The 19,538-nt window shown below is 43.1% G+C and overlaps 1 long non-coding RNA gene across 2 annotated transcripts in view; it reads right to left on the minus strand.

Annotated features, from left to right (window-relative positions):
• Positions 1-3,007: 3,007 nt before the first annotated feature.
• Positions 3,008-19,538, minus strand: part of LOC112605112 — a 50,172-nt gene continuing 33,641 nt past the window's right edge. The window contains exons 1-3 of one of the 2 annotated variants that reach the window (XR_003115351.1): positions 6,066-6,528; positions 5,734-5,839; positions 3,008-4,667 (exon numbers count right to left, since the gene is read on the minus strand). This is a non-coding gene — a long non-coding RNA (uncharacterized LOC112605112). Of the gene's footprint in view, positions 4,668-5,733; positions 5,840-6,065; positions 6,529-19,538 lie in introns of those variants that run through there. The other variant, XR_003115352.1, reaches the window with a different exon arrangement.

Here is a 19,538-nt window from a genome sequence, read left to right on the forward strand (position 1 = left end):
TCCTCTCCTCTCCTCTCCTCTCCTCTCCTCTCCTCTCCTCTCCTCTCTTCTCTTCTCTTCTCTTCTCTTCTTTTCTTTTCTTTTCTTTTCTTTTCTTTTCTTTTCTTTTCTTTTCTTTTCTTTTTTCTTTTCTGACAGGGTCTTGCTGTCGCCTGGGCTGGAGTGCAGTGGTGTGATCCTGCCTCACTGCAACCTCTGCCTCCCAGGCTCAAGCTATTCTCATGCCTCAGCCTCCCGAGTAGCTGGAACTAGAGGCACATGCCACCATTCCTGACTAATTTTTGTATTTTGGGGGAAAGACAGGGTTTCTCCAGGTTACCCAGGCTGGTCTCGAACTCCTGGGCTCAAGTGATCTGTCTGCCTCGGCCTCCCAAAATGCTGAGATTACAGCCATGAGCCTCCATGGCTGACCCAAAATTTCTATATTAACTGAATGACTTATATATTATTGCTCATTTAACTTAATTCTCTCACTTATTTGAAAAGAAAAATTAAGAAATAAAAACAAAATTATGATAAAGGCCTGAAAACACAGGGAGAATTTTTCAACAAATTCAATGTAAAACATTCAAGATGTTAAATAATATATGGTTTTCAAAAGAAAAATATGGTAGATTTAAATATAATCAATGTTCAGTCTGACTATAATTTGCTATTAGAGACCTGGAATTAAGCCTTCCTTTTTTCCAGGAACTCTGTCCTTTGTGCCTGGAGGCTGCGACAAAGTGGAAGTTGCAAGGGGAGACTCTGTTCTTTCTTATTTATAATTAAAAAATAAAAAGGGGGATTTGGGAACCACTTGTACTAGTGCCTATAAACCCACAGTAAGGAATTTTGCCCTAGTAGCTTTAAACAGACTATCCTTTTTTCTTCAAATTTATGGAGCAACTTTAAAGGCATTTTGTGTACATAATTATGCAGTCTGTGTTTTAATTCATTGGGAGTTCTGGCTGAGTATGGACTGCAAAGTTAGACATTTTGGGTTCAATTTTCTGATATATCTGTCCCAGATATTACTTTATTTTATTCATACAACCTCATGATGTGTCTATAAACTTGCTTTTTTATCATCATCATTCTGAAATCTCATGCAATAAATAGTGGTTGTGGGGCGGGGGGGGGGGGGGAAAGAAAGTAGCCTCTTAACCTTTTTCAATAAGAGAGATGTCATTTTGTCCAGAAGGGCAGCTCATCTATGACTGCCTCCTTTCTGATGACCAGAATTATACAATGAGGCAACTGCAGCCCCCTAGAAGTGACAGTGTCCACAATGCTCAGGAAGCATTTGCCAGAGAAGCCCGCATCCATCATCCCACCTACAACTTGGGTTTATAAAATTGGAGCTCTGGTCAGGTGACCCTGGGTTTACCACAGTACAATGTTCCCCCAGCTCATGGTTGGTTTGGAATGACCATGACCACTGAAAACTGAGGGTACCCCAGATGAATCCCAGTGGAGAAAAAGGCACCAAGGGATTCACCAGTTTGGAAATGGCCATTTCTAATCTTAATGTTCCATATATGGCAACACCAAATCCTTTGGAATGGGATGAACACAGAAAAGGCCTGTGTGTTCCACCTAAGCATTCTTCCTGCTGCAAGCTCTCTGGCCAGTGGTAGGGCATGCAGCATTGCTCTCTCCCACTTTATTATTTTAAATGCTATTCATATTAAGGAATAATAATAACTAATGTTTATGGGAGCTTGTTAAATGCTAGACACTGAGGCATGTTGAGGATTAAATGAGATGATGTCCAATGCCTCATTGAGGTAAGTGTTGTCACTATCTCACTTGTGAGGCTAGTAGACTGGATCTCAGAGGTCAGATAGCTTTCCCAGGCACTGGTCTAGGAGTGGACTCAGCTGGAATTCAGACACAGGCAGGCAGACCCCAGGGTCCCTGCTCCTCCCCACTGTGACTGCTGTAAGTGGTACAGACCCGTATTCTGGGCACAGGCATTAAATGGTCACAAGACGATGCTCAGTCTGTCTCACTTTTTATCAGGGAGTGAAGGAAAAGGTATCCAATCTATATAGGCAGATGCCCTGCAGATAGCAAGCACTTCATGTCCAATCTTTCAGAGCTTTGTCAGACAGTTGATTTTCCCTTTCTAATGCTGTGACTGGGATGAGAAGGCAAAACAAAAATAATTAAAAATATAGTTATTTCTTTCCCTACTTGGCCCAAAGAAAGGTTCCATGGGAAGTTGAAAAACAGATGGTCCAGGGCAAAAATCAACAAGTTTGGCATCCAGGATTAAAAACCAGATGGTGCTAAACAATCTTTAGAAGCCTCTAGAGGGGTTCAAAGAAATTGCCCAAAACTCCATGTATCTTTCCATGAAGGCAAGTAGACTTAGTCATACATGATCTCATGCTCTGTGGCCAGGTTCTCGTCCACCCAAAATTGTTCCCTGGGATGGGATCAAGCTAAGCACTTTGGGAAAGGAATGGGACCTTTTAGGCCACCAAGAGCAGAGAATCCTAACATCTTATGGCTTTAATCAATGCAGTTGTTTCACTGAGTTGACCGATCAGATTAGGCACCTGCCTCTAATCTTCTCAGGGAGGTCAAGGCTCATAGAGAGCCCAGCATCTGAGGAAAATAAATGTTGTTTTTAGTATGTATGCTGTTAAAGTCCCAGCACATAAACCTCCAGAAGTCACACTTCTCCAACACCAGTCAGATGTAGAGGCATCTGAATAATGGCTCTTGTAGGGAACCCTGTTCCTGCTTCCTGTTCTTCAGCTGCTTGGAAAACATTGCTGGAACACTGGGATCCAGTGAGGGAGATTCTTCCTGAAGTGTCCTGTGTCCCAGACTGTGACTTTTCTAACCAGCATGGATACAGTTGAAATCTAAGCTCCGCTGCATCTGCTCTTGCCATGATAGAAACACTGGCATAGCACGTGCTAGGTAGCAGGCCCTGGTCTAAACCAGTCACCTATGCCAAAGCATTTTATCATCACAGTGAGCCTTGGGGGAGGGTGTTCCTTTGAGGGGACTGATTCGTGGAGGTTAAGTAAGTTGGCCAAGGTCACTCAGGTGGTAAAGGGTGTATTAGTTTCCTGTGGCAGCCATAACAGAGCACCACAAACTGGGTGGCTTAAAACAACAGAAGGTTCTCATAGTCCCATAGCCCAGATGTCCAACACCAAGGCATCAGCAGGGCTGTGCTCCGTCCGAAAGCCCCAGGGAAGTGTCCTTCCTTGCCTCTTCCAGATTCTGCTGGCACCAGGTATTCTTTGGCCTGTGGCAGCCTCACTCCAGTCTCTGCTTCCATCTTTACTTAGTCTCTTCTGGGTCTGCATCTTCTTCTGTCTCCTATAAGGAGACACTTGTCATTGGATATAGGACCCACCCTGATAATCCAGGATGTTCTCATCTCTGAGAGCCTCAATGTAATTACATCTGCAAAGACCCTTTAAGGGTCTTTGGTCACATTCACAGGTACCAGGGATTAGGAGATACACATATCTTTTGGGGACCACCATTCAGTTCACTACAGCTGAGCAGCTGGGATTTGACTCAAGCAGTCCAACTCCAGCATGTGGCCTCCGACCATCACGCCACGCTCTCTGATGTGGTTACTTTTCACAGGTGTCAGCAAAATGCCTGCTCAGTGATCTGAAATTTTTTCACAAATCATCACAGAGCTGAAATGCTCATTTTTCTGTGCTGCTACTCTGTCCATGTTCCAGAAGGGCAGCACATTAAGTCTGCACCACATCACGCATACCCTGACAGATGGAGAGAACATCGGCAAATCAGGTTGCTTTGTAAAGAAAACAGAATCCAACTTTGCAAATGTTAAAAGCTTGCATATTTTCAAAATTTCAAGCAAAAGTAGAAAACCTCATTACCTCACATCACAGTTGACAAAACCACCATTGACAAAGAATTATCCTACATGCAATGAAAACCTGATTTAAGGCAGTGATTGTCCAAAACATGGGTGTTAGGTCACTACCTGGATATCAGCAGAGTTGAGGGTTCTACCCTAGTTCTTTTTTGATGAGGGAAAACACTATTTTTAAATGAAGCCTGCCACTTCAGTGTAGAAAACATAAAACTGTGGACAATCACCATTGTCATTTAAAGGGTGAGCTGTATTTCTTCTGAAGTAAAGTGATGAGTCCAGGCAGCACACTCACTCTATCAGGTATGATTTGAAACAGCTGAAAAACCTCTGACAATAAGATTTTAGGACAGAAATGCTGCCAGGGCTCAAAGTACAGTTCAGAAGAATAAAAAGAAAGTAAACAATGCCAAAGGCCAGACGGACAAAAGGAAAATTCTTACTTTGTTTGTTCTCATGAAATACCACAGAAAAATAATCTGTTAGGCAGCTCTTCTGGAGTCCAAGTTCTTGTGCCGTGCTCATCTCTTCTTTCTGTTAAAGCTCGGTGCTTTGCAAGCTGTTGTTAAATTGCTTACAGGGATGGATGGGGCCAAGATGGTTTTCAGTCTAAAGACTGTCACTGGAGAGTCTCAAGGCAGATTCTGAAGGCCTTGAACCACCTGAGCCTGGCCAGATGGATTCTTCCTTTCATTGTTGTGACCATTACTTTGGTGTCAGACCCCTGTGGGAGAGCTGAGTCCATGACCAGAATCCTCATGCCTTTCACAACTTCAATTAGCCAAGAGCATGGCACAGAGCAGAGGTGCTGGTGAGAGAAAACAACACATAGGTGAAAAGCCTCTAGATTAGGCATTTCAAACAAGAGGCACTCATTTTGCCCAACACCCAGAGTTGTCCAATAAACAAGCCAGAAACTCAACCAGGTGATGACGGAACAAGGAATGGATGAGTGACAAACTGGGCTGTTGATTCTGTTGTAACTGAGGCTTGACTGTACTAACAAGCATGCAGTGATTAAACAGACCAGCACCAGAATTTTACCAGCTACCTTGAAGCCTGCTGACTGGCACTGTCCCTGGAGCCCCTGTTATAATGAGGTCCTTCTGATAAATTACTCCCTTGGATAGAGTCCAAGAGAGACACGTGCCCTGTGGAATTCCGCACTGTAACCAGCCATGCTTCAGAGAGATTCCAGAATAATGATGGTATTGCTTATTTAGGCTGAAGGTTATCTGCTCCTCCTCCTCCAGATCCCTGCCAGTCAAGGGAAGGGATCTCATTGGTGTCAGATGACAAGGGTCTTGTTCCCTTTACTGGAATAAGCTTTTCATGTCATACAGACTCTGGAAGTCCTGAAAAGCCATCTCTCTTGGCCTTTACTTAAAGAAAGAAAGTATCATAACCTGCCACAGCAGTGGGGGCAGCTGGAGCCGGGGGTTACTATTCGCCCTTGTTACTATTCGTGGAGGCTCTTAGGGAAATGTCCAAAAAGCTCTTTATGGCTCTTGCAATTAATTCTGAAATCCTGGTTGTCACTTGTGGGTAGAAACATATGGTTTACAAATGGGTTGATGATTATTATTTCAAGGAAAAACTAAAACATTATAATGAGAGTTATAACATAATGGTGGGATAGTATAAATAGGGAGAGAATTTGTAGTGTTTTCTTGTTCGTTTTGTTACTTGAATAGACAGCTAGGGGGAAATGGCATTCTATGGGGGAACTGATGGGATTTATTTAAGATTTATTTAAAGAAATAAATAAATTTATGTATGTATTTATTTATTTACACACCTCTTTTTTCCCATCTAAGTTATAAACTAATTCAGAGATGGACAAAGAATAAGGTAAAGGAAGGTCAAAATATTACCTTGGGCAGGGCACAGTGGCTCACACCTGTAATCCCAGCACTTTGGAAGGCCAAGGCAGGAGGATCATTTGAGTGCAAGAGTTCAAAATGGCAACATAAGAAGACTCTGTCTCTCCAAAAAAGAAAAAGAAAAAGAAAAGAAAAGGAGGTGAGGTGGCACATACCTATAGTCCCAGCTACATGAGAGGCTAGGGTGGGAGGATCACCTAAGCCCAGGAGGTCAAGCCTGTAGTGAACTGTGATCACACAGCTACACCACAGCCTGGGTGACAGAGTAAGACCCTTCCTCAAAATAAATAAATAAATAAATAAATAAATAAATAAATAATTACCTCAGTTCGTGAGAACAGCAAAGATGTGTGGCATGACTAGCTCCATTCCCTGGAATTAGGAAATATCACCACACTTCTGGTCAATCTTACAAAACTTAAGCCTTCCCACTGAGGGAGGGGCCCATTGACATGACAAAGTAGAGCAGAATGTGGCTGTTTTCCAGGGGAAGCTGGCTTCTAATGAGAAGGGAGGGAGGGAGGGCCTGGGCTTCCTGTGCAGATTCATTTCCCTTGGTCACCAGCAGGTCACTCACCCCACCTCCATGGGCATTAGCCATGAGGCAAGAAGTAAGTGGAGTTTAGAAAAAATCCTTGTTTCTGGAAACCAGAGAGGAGGGAGACAGGGTTCACTCAATGAGTAGGAACTTCAATGGTTAAATGTATCTTCCTGCAACAAACATCCATGTAACTATTTGAGGCCAGAACGAATTCTTCATGGTGTTTCTTTAGGTGATTCCTCCAAGGGAGGCCTGTGGTATGCAGGGGATTTTCACCAAGACCAGCGTTCTCATGAGTCTAGAGGCTTATCCGCCCTTAGAGGATTGGAAGATTTGCATCCGATTCCACAAGCTGCTAGTCCAATCCTCTAAGGCTCAAATCTGCTAGGGATCCATACCATGAAGGCAGTCCTTCACCTGAGTTTGCTTTGGAGTCTGACATTTTTCATTATGGACATCAGTGATTCACACCTTGATTGTACTTAGAATCACCCAGAGGGAGCTTTTAAAAAGTATTGGTGCCCAGGCCCCTCCTCAAACCAAGAAAACTGAGGACTGTGTGGACGAGCCTGGACATGGATGGCTTCACAAAGCTCTCCAGATGAGTCTAACGTGCACTCTGGCTTGAGAAGCATGGAGTGGCAGTTACAGAAGCCTAGGTTGGCAGCTGTCTCAGGCAGGCAATGTAGAATGGCAGTTAAAACTGTTAGCTCTGGAGAAGAATCCTGATCCCACTCCTTACTGCGTGTTGGTTAAGTTACTTAACATTCTTAGTCTCCCCAGGGTGACCAAGTGCATCCATAAAAGGAAATCCACTCCAGTAAGTGAGTTGAAGCCTTGGTCTTCAGCATTTATGATGGTCAACCCGAGAAGGTTCCTTTTGTTTGATCTCACCCTTCGTGTCTGTTGCAAATGGCAATGAGCCAGAACTCTGCCATGCAGATGCTTGGGTTATGCCCATACCAGAGAGTCCAGTGTGACTCAGGCTCAATCAAAACAGAAAGTACCATCCTAAAGTCAGGGGCTGGATTTCCCCTGCCAAAATATTCAACTCTCATGGTATAATTTTTTTTTTTGCTTATTCAATTCATATTTTGAATTCATATTATGAATTAGTTGAGTTTTTAGATATGCTTAGTTGTTGGTCCATGTCACAGCTATCTAGCCTGTAAGGACCATTTCTTCTTGCTCTTATCTTGAGAAAATCACACACTGCTGCTTAGTTAATAAATAGTTCTTGATTATGGGAATAATTATGGCCTTGGAAGAATTCTGTTTATATAAGCAAGAACTCTTAGGTCTTAATCTTACAACTGAAAGGGATCATAGAGACCCAGGTCTTCAAGTCGAAGGGAAACTTGCCTAGGGCCACACAGGCACTCAGAGGCAGGCCCAGATTTGACTGTTCTCTCTCCAAGTCCATTTTTCTTCCGTCTTTATCATGTTGCCTCCCTATACAACCCTCTAAACTACTTCTCTCTCTTTTCTAAATCCATTTTATTCTGATTTCTCTTTCTGCCACAAATGTTCCAAATTTATGAAGAAAGAAAATGGAGAAAATATTTGAGTATACATTTCTGGTTTCCATGCTTAGATTGCTTCGGAGGATTAGTTTTATTGTTCCAGCTTGTTTCTCTATCAGTTTAAAGGGCAAAACAATTTCCACACTTCTGAAGCAGCAACAGGTCAGTCCTCTGCCATCCTCCCCCATGGCCAGGCAGAGCCAACTGCAGTCCATGGGTGCCTTCCACCGCCTTCCTCCCTGGGATGGAGCCAGACAGACCTGCAGAGGGACGACCACTCAGCTTGGGCAGCCAAGACAATACCTGTCATCGCTGTAATGGGCTTGAAGCCCAGTGTCCTTCACTGCCAGCCTTGATGGCTTTAGGTGTGAAAACTCTCCTGACAAAGGAGGCTCTCACAGGCTCCAGTCATGGGAGCCCTACTGCCAGGATTTCAGGAAACTTGGGTGAAATGGGCAGAACAAGAGTTTGTCCAACAACTGAACAGGACAGGAGGTTCCCACTGCTTGGAAATCTATCTGTGTGTTCCAGAGACGTGCAGAACAAAGACCTGGTTATTTTGGCAAGAACAGGAAGGTTTAGATTATCCTTTTCCACCCCGTGAAAGTGGCCACCTAAGATGTGAGTATTGAAGGAACATCTGTTTTAACACTAACAGAGCGTCAGTGAGGGTCTCACCATGGTCTTCACTTCTCAGACATAGCACAAGCAATAAGAGAGCTGCAGCTGTTGGATGCATACATAGTTAAAGACTTTGCCTCTCCTTTTTATCTCAGTGTTTCCAACATGACGGTGAGCACCGAGTGTTCTCCAATGGGCTCTGTTCCTTTCTGCTCCCACCAGCAGCTCTGAAGTTTCATGTAAGACCACATGTTGCCTCCTTAAGGTGATTTTTGGAGAGGGCATTTGGGAAATGACAAAATCAAAATATCCAGCATGAGCCTTTGCATATCTTTCATGCATTGGGTGCCTGAGATGATAGAATTGGATCTGGAGGCATATGCTATGTGTAGAACAGCTTTCCCCATCTGGAGTCCAGGTGTGCAGGTTCACCCCTGAGTCCCAGACATAGGTAACAGTGAGTAGTGAGAGTAAGACAAATCCATCTCACCTACCCTTGTTCCATAAAAATGATTTTACCCCTTGAGGTACAAGGTCAAGATCTAATTTTATTCGTAGATCAAGTTTCACAACAATTGAGCATTTGAACACGCTAAGAAAGATGGGATTTTGTAACTCATTGTTGAAAGGCAATGTGGCATAATGGTTAAGGGTTTGCCTTCTGAAATTAGAGAGACTAATTCTGAAATTAGAAATTTGTTCTCTCTGTGACCTTAGGAAAGTAATGCAATTTGTCCAAACTTCAGTTTCTTCATCTATAAAATAAAGATCATTATAATTCCTACCTAGAAGTAATGGTGTAGTGATTAAGAAGGAGACCACTTGTGAAAAACATAAAATACTACAAGGCCACTCACGTCCTGAAAATGCAATTCACTGGATACTATCATTATTATCAATTTTAGAGGCACAGACTTCCTTCTAAATAAAACTCCTTTCCAAACACTTACATCTACAGCCACTCATTCTATCTTCTCCCACTGTTAGAATGTCCTTATCTTAAGCCAAAATCTCACTACCCTTGTTTTCTGGCCTTTTAATTTGTACCTACTTTTTGAAAGCACACGGAAAAACTCAAATCCCTTTCTGTAAAGGCAGTGACTGGGCCACTGTTTTGCACAGCTCAAAGGGACACAGTTCACACTATAATCTGTGTCAGTGGCACCCCCTGGTGTCCACCCCACTGGAGAGGTGAATAGGGAGGATAGAGGGGAAGAAGTGCTGTAGAGAGGCTGGACGTATTCTTTTCCATGAAAATCCCTGGTGAAGTAAGGATCATACCAGTGTACTACCTTCCCCAAACAAAACAGCTACAACTCTACCAACTCTACCAACACTTCTTCACAGGACATGATCTCACATCACAGCCCATTTTGCTTTGACCACGTTTTTCTGAAAGTGAGGTGCTCAGAGCTAAGTCAACATTTTGGATGAGACGTGACCAGGGCCCAGGACAGCAGAATTCAACCTCCTTCATTTTTCTACATACCATAATTAGGATGCTACTGTGATACAAGGTAATCTTAGTACTGAATTCCGAGGGCAGTTATGTTCTGAGCAACAGGCTTGGTTTTTAATCATACATTGTCCTATAATATCACTTCACTTGTCACGAATTGTTACTCATTTCACTTTATATAAGTGAACTATATATGTATGTGTGTGTGTGTGTGTGTGTGTGTGCGCGCGCGCGCCTGTGTGTTTCCTCATACTGTCTATGTTGGGAGTTCCCTGAAATATATGTTTTTAGACATTTTAATGACTCCTGTTAAATCTAGCACATTTCTGGGACCATAAAAATGAATCTAATTTGAATATTTAAGGAGAACCAAAGCAAAGGGACAGCATCTATTAAAATTTAAAATGGCCACTGTGGCAATGGAATCAATCTCTTCTGTGCACACAGTGGATAAAGCACGCTAGAAGAAATGGTGGTAAGTTCTTATTTGGTGAATGAATCATAATTCCCCAAAGGACAAGCATGACGCTTATGGCAGCCCTTAGTAATAATTCTTCATGTGTGGTTTTCCTGCTCATATTTTCTATGTATGCAGTGATTTCCAACTACACCCTGTGGAGCCCGTGGGGTTCTGAAGGGATGCTCCCAGGATGTGTCGGGGGAGCAGGAAGAGCAAGAGTGGAGGGCGGGGCTCCTGTCAGCCCTCAGTTGCCCCTGGAGCTGTCAGCCTTTCCCTGTTGTATGTACTGGCCCTCCCTGTAATATTTCCTTTGTGAATAAAAAGTTTAGAAACCATAAGTTAAGCCGCGCTCTGGTCACATCAGACTGGCAGGGAGTATGATCATTTTCATGTTTTGTCTCAGAAAATGGATTTCTAGGTGAAGTATATTTAAAAAGAGGGTCACCAGGCACAGTGGCTCACGCCTGTAATCCTGGCACTTGCGAGGCCAAGGCAGGCAGATTATCTGAGGTCAGGAGTTTGAGTCCAGCCTGGTCAACATGGCAAAACCCCATCTCTACTAAAAATACAAAAATTAGCTGGGCGTGGTGGCATGTGCCTGTACTCCCAGCTACTTGGGAGGCTGAGGCACCAGAATTGCTTGAACCCGGGAGGCGGAGGTTGCAGTGAGCTGAGATCGTGCCATTGTACTCCAGCCTGGGTGACAAAGCAAGACTCTGTCTCAACAAAAAAAAAAAAGCAAGACTCTGTCTCAACAAAAAAAAAAAAAAAAAAAAGGTTAATTTCCACATTTGGCCCAAATGTGGTCTGAACTTCAACAGCCGTGGATTAAAGAGAAAGCGACCACACCATCATCACCATCACCCTCTCTATCCCTGTCAAGCCCCAAACACACACAGTGGAAATGGAATTCAGAGCTAGAGTAAACCCAGGGTCTTGATGGACACCTTCAAAGCAGCACTGCAGGTCTGTGATTTCCTTCAGATTTGGGGAGAGTCCCTTGAGAACTCCTACCCTCATCTTGTTTCGACAGCAGAAAAAAGGGCACTGTCTGTCCTTGTTTTGCGTTGCTATAACAGAATACCACAGTCTGGGTAATTTATAAAGAAAATTTATTTCCCACAGCTTCAGAGCCTGGGAAGTCCAATATCAAGGTGCCGGCACCTGGCAAAGGCCTTCTTCTGGTGTCATAATCTGGCAGAGGGCATCATATGGTGAGAGAGAAGGAGTGTGCCAGCCCAAGTCTCTCTTCCTCTTCTTATAAAGCCACTAATCCCATCATGGGCCCCCCACTCACATGACCTCATCTAACCCTAATCACCTCCCACAAAGGCCCCACCTCCAAGTACCAGCAACATAATTTGGAGATTATGTTGACTGTTTCCTTTCTCCACCTCTCTGCTTGATTCTCAGAGTCCCATGTGACTGGAGAGACCAGGATGGGGCACTCTGGCATCTACCTTGACCAGTATGTTGTAGTTGTGCTGGACAGACCTCCTTTAAGAATCACACTTTTCATAAGGATTGTGGCTAAAATCAAACTTCTCATAATTTTTTTTTTTTTTAAGAGACAGGGTCTTGCTCTGTCACAACGATCTCGGCTCACTGCAACCTCTGCTTCCCAGGTTCAAGCAATTCTCCTGACTCAGCCTCCCAAGCAACTGGGACTACAGGCACACACCGCCATGCCTGGCTAATTGTTTTGTTTTGTTTTGTTTTGTTTTGTTTTGTTTTGAGACGGGGTCTGTTGCCCAGGCTGGAGTGGAGTGGAGTGGAGTGTCGCGATCTCGGCTCACTGCAACCTCCGCCTCCCATGTTCAAGGGATTCTCCTGCTTCAGTCTCCTGCGTAGCTGAGATTACAGGTGTGCACCACCACACCCACGCCTAATTTTTGTATTTTTGGTAGAGATGGGGTTTCACTGTGTTGCCCAGGCTGGTCTCAAACTCCTGAGCTCAGGCAATCCAACCACCTTGGCCTCCCAAAGTGCTAGAATTACAGGCATGAGCCACCGCACCTGGCCGCTTCTCGTCATTTTTATGTGCAATAAATATTTAGAAATATCTTCTCTTAACTCTGTGGATTCATTGTTTCTTTATCTGCAAAATGAAGTTAATAATGTCTTTCATAGAAGGCATTTGTGGTAATTAAATGAAGAAGAATGACAAAATAATTTGGAGAAATCTGGAATAAAGTGGGAAAGAGATAGTAGTGAAAATCTATTGGCAGTTGGCTAAGATGGTGACCCAAACCCTAGAGCGCTAGGAAGGAGAAGGATGAAGACCACCACAAGTGAGGCAAATGTCATTGCTTTAGAAAAAGGAATATTGTTAGGATGTTATCACTCCCCTCACACTGTGGAGTCCCAGGAAAAAAATCTTAACTATGTTCAACATAAGAAATTAACTAAAACATAATGGACTATTTCCATTTTTCTTTACTTTCAGTGCTGTAAATAAAATCAACTTGTGGCCAGTAAATATGCATGAACTTCCTTCCTACTCTGTGTTAGCAGTACTTAGTATACCAAAAGTGAGAAGCTTGTCATATTGGAGGATTCTATCCAATATGATATTTCCATTACATTTAAGAGAACTCACATGCATTGTCTCCTATATGTGGTGCTATTTTTTTTTTTTTTTTTTTTTTTTTTACGGGGTCTTTCTCTCTCGCCCAGGCTGGGGTGCAGTGTCATGATCTCGGCTCACTGCAAGCTCCGCCTCCTGAGTTCACGCCATTCTCCTGCCTCAGCTTCCCGAATAGCTGGAACTACAGGCGCCCACCACCATGCCCAGCTAATTTTTTGTATTTTTAGTAGAGATGGAGTTTCACCAGATTAACCAGGATGGTCTCGATCTCCTGAGGTCGTGATCCACCCATCTCTGCCTCCCAAAGCGCTGGGATTACAGGCGTCAGCCACCACGCCCAGCCTGTGGTGCTATTAAATACAGAGTTGAATTAAAATACAATGACCTACAAGTTACTTGGGCCTTTTTATTTCTCTGCAACTAATCCCTGCAACTAATTCTCATAAGTAACCATCCTACTGGGACACAGGATTGTGGGAGGATTGGGGAAGGGAAATCTTTCATTGATAAAGGTCTTTGGATTCAAAACAGTGTCTTGAAGTTTAACTTGATTCTTTAGAGTAACCTAAGTATCTTTGGGAAAATGTTTAATCATTTAGATTCTCCTCCCAACCAAGATGGCATCTGGCTGAAGAGAGAAACTCACGTATCCTCACAGTGACAGGGTAAATTCTGTTCTACCAGTTGGGTGTCTGACCCAATGTGGTCAGCAAGGTCTGTACCCTGGGCACGTGTCTGAAACACGTGGCCAAAGTTCATGGCCAATAAAACTCATGGTCTGTTCTTTGCTGGCTTCAGCTGCTGGTCACTTCAAATGATCTGGTCTGGTTGTTAGTGGCATCTAATTGCTGGCTCTACCATGCAGAATGTTCACTGGTCTTTGGACAACTAGCTAGACAGCCACCGCAAAGTTTCCTGGTACTACAGAGGCATGACCTTCTCCCTCCCCAACACCTAGATAGGGTCTACTTCATAACCAGTGTTGGGGGCTCTTTTTCTCCATAGAGCAGCTCTCCCTGGGGCTGGTAGAATCTTGTCTAGGCCCCAGGAAACCTAGGAATTGCCACACTAACCTCATTTTTGAAGAAAATCTATGCCCTATCCCAGATCATTGTGCTACCACCTTGCCTTTGCCAATTACTACCTAAAAGATGTCAATGCAGGAATTCTTCAAAGAGACTTAACATTTTTACTGTCTCGACTGGATTAAGAAAATGTGGCACATATACACCATGGAATACTATGCAGCCATAAAAAAGGATGAGTTTGTGTCCTTTGTAGGGACATGGATGCAGCTGGAAACCATCATTCTTAGCAAACTATCACAAGAACAGAAAACCAAACACCGCATGTTCTCACTCATAGGTGGGAACTGAACAATGAGATCACTTGGACTCGGGAAGGGGAACATCACACACCGGGGCCTATCATGGGGAGGGGGGAGGGATTGCATCGGGAGTTATACCTGATGTAAATGACGAGTTGATGGGTGCTGACGAGTTGATGGGTGCAGCACAGCAACATGGCACAAGTATACATATGTAACAAACCTGCATGTTATGCACATGTACCCTAGAACTTAAAGTATAATAATAATAAAAAATAAAAAAATAAAAAAATAAAAATATTTTTACTGTCTCTTCTCAGGAAAACCTCTCTGCTTTAGATTCCTTTAATGGTATCTTACTTCTTAGAATCCTTTCTGGAGTTCCAATTCTTCTTCCTGTCTACATAACTCCCTTTTCCCTCCTGAAGCAGCATTTACTTTTTTCCTGCTCTAAGGTCATAATGGTAGCAAGAAATCATCAAAGAAAAACACAGCAGGAAGTATTTTAAAATTATTCTTTTTACACATAATTTAACTAATTTAATCTCTGTGATAGCTTGCAGGGTTCTTTTTGCAGAAGAAGAAACTGAGGTTCAAAGAGGTTATATCACTTCCCTATGTGATTTAACCAAGATCAACAACAAATCTGGTGTTCCACTATAGCAAACCACCTCCCAAGAACCTGGCAGGGGACAGACACTGCTGAGTTGTTTTCCATTCACAAGGAACTGCTTTTCTGCCTGGATACCCCCAGTACATAGATCTGATTTGCCTTTCATGCTCCATACCCTCTCCTTTCCCCTACAAATGCAATGCAGGAGGGAAGAGTTACATGGCCTTTTAAGGTGTTTGGTCAGGAAGTCACTTAATAAAGAATTAACACATCATCACTGCAAAGTGGTTTCTGCATGAAAACAAAGGAGATGCTCATTTGTCACCACTCCCTTCTGAGCCAGCTAGGGACAATCATGAGGTGATGAGTTTGCAATAAACAGCAGAAGGTGAGCACCGAGGCCTTTTCAAACAAGTCCAAATATTTGGCTGGAGCCCAGAACACATTATTCTTTGTCCATCAGGATTCTCTCCTACACAGTTTTCCAGAGAAGGATGAAATTCCTTAGGTCATGTTATAAACATTCATCTTCTAAATCACGCCCCTAATAGAAAGAACAGAAGACAGAGCATGTGCTGTAAGTCATTCGCCTGCTGAATGTGCTCTGCACAGGATGATGTAACATGTGGGGTCAGCCTCTGCGTCAAAGACCAAATATACAAGTGTAACAAGATGGGGGGAACAAGACAGACTCCACATGGCCAGCCTGGGGGAGGGCGGGTGTTCCCCTGGGGAGGGGAGTCTTGGAAAAGGCTTCTTGGGGAGGAGCTGAGGAAACACGGATTCACTAGGCTTTGCAGTGGTCTAGGACAGAAACGGGAATAAACACATGAGCGTGAGGTAGTGCTTGGGTGCCAGGGAGGAGAGGATAGCTAGGGGAGGAGGGGGAGTCAAGCAATTTATTGGCCAGTCTAGAAGACGGATACAGTTAGTCTAGAAGCAGTCCAAAACTAAGGCCTCCAATTCTTTCTGGGTTCCCAAAATCTTCCTCTCTCATCATCTCCTTATTTTGCCCTGCACCCAAAGGAATAAATTTTTTACCGTACTGGCAAAGCAGGCAGCACAACTAGTTTCTGTCCCCATCTCTCATCAGTCTTCCTCTCCGGCTGATAAATCCTTTAGCTTTTGTAGTCCTGTCAATGAACCAAGCAATATACACATTGACTTTTAGACCTGCATTTCCCAGCACCCTTGCAGGAACTGGCCCTAGATGACCCTTCCTGAATAACTGATAAGTTGTAATTGGTCTCATTTTCGTTAGCCCCATAGCCCCCTTCCCTAAGTTCATAGCCTCCCTTATCTATGCTGCTTAATTCAAGCATCCCAACCCTGTGAGGCAGCCCTAGTAGAGCACTGGGCAAGGAATCTGAAGGCCTAGGTTCAAGTATTGGTTCTGCTTCTAATTAGCTGGGTGGCCAAGAGTATTTATAATAATGATAAGGATATCTACCACCAAATCAGTAATTAGTAGATAAGGTCCTCTGCTAAGCAGTTAAGTAAGAGTTAATCATTACCATATTAGAAAATGATTGTTATCATTTCTAAATTATCTAGTAACTGGAAGCATTGGTACCTCATTAACATTTTCCCCCATGGTTATTAAATTTGAAAACAAAACAACAGTAATAAACCCATAAAACTGAAAGGCTGATCCTGATTCCCAGGATGAAAGTGGGGAGAAAGAAGGTTTTGTGGCATCTCCTTCAGTGGAATCCAAGTTGGAAAATAGGTGGGTGCAATGGAAAAGGGGAGATGGTTAAATCCCTAGGATGTTCAGGGACAGGAAGGAAGGAAGCAGGATGCTTTCCTGGGCAATAAATGTCCATCCATGTCTTGAGCAAAGGTTGCTCACCTTGGCACTGCTAAATAATCAGTGTTCTGCACTCTCAAGTCTCAACCCTGGTACTCATCCGCTAGGTAACCATGAGAAGCTACCTTGCCTTGATGAGTTTCATGTCCTGCTTTGTAAGATTGGCAATGGTCAGTTACCAAACTCAGAGGATACAACCAGGGTTCAGGCTCCTTCTCCCTGACAAATGAGCTGTCTGTGACCTTGGGTGAAACACTGAATAGGGTCTGAGTTCACTGTCTCACCCGAAATGGAAATACTGATGCCTGCCCTACCTTCTAGAGCGTCACAAGTGTCCGTGTGATGATGCTGGGACCAGTCTTTGTGAACCATGAAGACACGTTTATGAAGTGAAGGGTTGATAGGTGATGCGCAGGTCCTTCCAGCTAAGATATATTTGGATTTGACGGTGCAATAGAGTGACCTTAGTTACAGGAGGATGGCCTTGCAGAGTATCCAGCAGCTCTAGGACTTCTCATGGCTACTTCCCATTCCCTGTAGCTGTAGATGGAGGGAAGGCTCTGAGGGTTGCTCATTTAACAGGCATCATTATCTTATTTCTCAGCTAATCAGAATCTGGCCAAAGAATAAAATATTTCTCTTTTAATCTGGCAGTCATTTTCTTCTTTACTCTAAAGTCACTGAACAAGGTCAAGTTCAGGGAACTGAATTCCTCAGGAAAGGATTCCCTGATCATCTGGGAGACATTAGTTCATAGTTATGATGGGTGTGTTGAGGCCCCCATGGCATTCTCTCTCATAGTGTTTTAGTAAATTAAACCAAAGGTGGATTGTGTTGACCCAGGCATTAACCATGACTGTTTTCTATGGCGTGTTTCAGGTACGCTTTGTGAGTTTTATGATCCCAGCTCTCTTTCTTTCTTATGAGATGGGTGGAGTGGTGATAGGCATTGTTTTTCAGTTATTGATTTAAATTAATAACAGATCATCCTGTCCAAACACTGGATTATGTACACATGTGAACAGGCTATTCATCTTTAGGCGTTTAAATCCTGACTGCTTTTGCATATTGGTATAGACAGACGATCAAGCTGCAAAAATATGAGGATTATCTCCCAATGAGCCCTCTCATACAGCTTCGAAAAGGTTAACAAAATAAAAAAGAATCCAGCTTCTATACTGATTAGAATCTATATTCTGATTTTTTTAAAAGTCACAAATGTTAGGGAATGAATTGAATTCTATCATTAGAGTAATCAAACTTGTTAGCCTCTTTGGAGAGCCCTGACTCCACGACTATTATTAATTGTTTATTCTTTAATTAGTCACTTCACTTCTCTGAACTTCAGCTCAGCTTCTTCATCTAAAGATAAGGGTAGGGTGTAAAACTATACTACATCATTTTTTTAAATATAGTTATTTTAATTCTATGATGTAAGGTCTTTTCTCCTCTACTATCTTTGAACTATGGGCAAGAAGTACCTTTTATTTCATATTACCATTAACATAGTGCCTTGGACATGGTAAATGTTTGACGTATATTTATTGGATGGAATGGAACAGAGTTAATTGTAACCACTTACAATTCCTCATTAGGTTGATTTCCCAATGGCAGACCCATTGAACATCCCCATTTTACGAGGTAGGAACTGGGAAGGAGGGTGAGCTCACCCCAGGGAAGTGAGCCCACAGGCCCGTGGGTACAGTCTTGGGTGGTGGACCTAGACTAGAATCCAGCTCATTTACATCTCAGTCCAGTTTTTTTTTCCACCAAATACAATAGCCCCTTGCATCTTGTTTGCACTTACTTAGGGGGCAGAAAAGTAAATGATGCAAAAAACATACATCATTTTAACCACACCTGGAATTATCAGAGTCCCAAATCAATGACTCTTGAATTGCTTTTACATTTTCAAATAATTGAGCATAAACACTATCTTGAAATTCAGAGAAACCTTTGTGTCCTTAGGGTGTGAGAATACAGGAAGGGGAGTGATAATCATAGGGAGTGGGTGCATCTTATATAGGGTGGTCTGTGATGGTGTCTTGGAGGGAGTAACATTTAAGTAAAGACTTAAAGAAGGAGGAGAGTCAGCAATGAAAGTATCTTGGAAAGAACATTCAGGCAGTGAGAACATAGTAGGCAAAGGCAAAGGCACCGTGTACTCAGGCCATCATGCCTGGGGTGGAGTAAGGGAAGAGTGAGAGGAGAGCTCAGAGACTCAACATCCCCATTATATTCCAGGAAATACAGAACCTTGGTAAACATTTAATATTTTACATAAATGAGATGCAAGTCATGGTGGGTAAAAGCAAAAGAGGCAAGTAATCTGGTTTACATTTTAGAAGGATGACTTCTATGGAGAATAAGTGGTGGGGGAGTGAGTGTACAGGGCAGACCAGTGATAAGTTCAGGCAAAGGATAATGGCAATTTTGACTGGGTGAGTATACCAGAAGTGGTAAGAAGCAATCATATTTAGGATATATTTGCCAACCAATAGAATTTGCCAACAAACTGGAAGTGGGTTGAAAGGTGGGAGGAAATCCAAGATGACTCCAAGATTTTTCACCTAAACAAAGAATAGAAAGGAGTCTTTGCTAACTGAGATGGGGAGGGCAGAAGGAGAGGCAAACTGAGTGTGGAGCTGCGAATGAGACAAGAGTTAGCATTTGGAAATGTAAGTTTTGTTTTTGTTTTTTTGGGTCATTTCTTTGTTTGAGACAGGGTTTCACTCTGTTGCCCAGGCTAGAGTGCAGTGGTGTGAACACCGCTCACTGCAACCTCTGCCTCCCAGACTCAGATAATTCCTTCCACCTCAGCCTCCCAAATACCTGGGACTACAGGTGTGCGCCTA

Source organism: Theropithecus gelada, chromosome 13, assembly GCF_003255815.1.
Source record: "Theropithecus gelada isolate Dixy chromosome 13, Tgel_1.0, whole genome shotgun sequence".
In the NCBI taxonomy this organism is placed as follows: domain Eukaryota; kingdom Metazoa; phylum Chordata; class Mammalia; order Primates; family Cercopithecidae; genus Theropithecus; species Theropithecus gelada.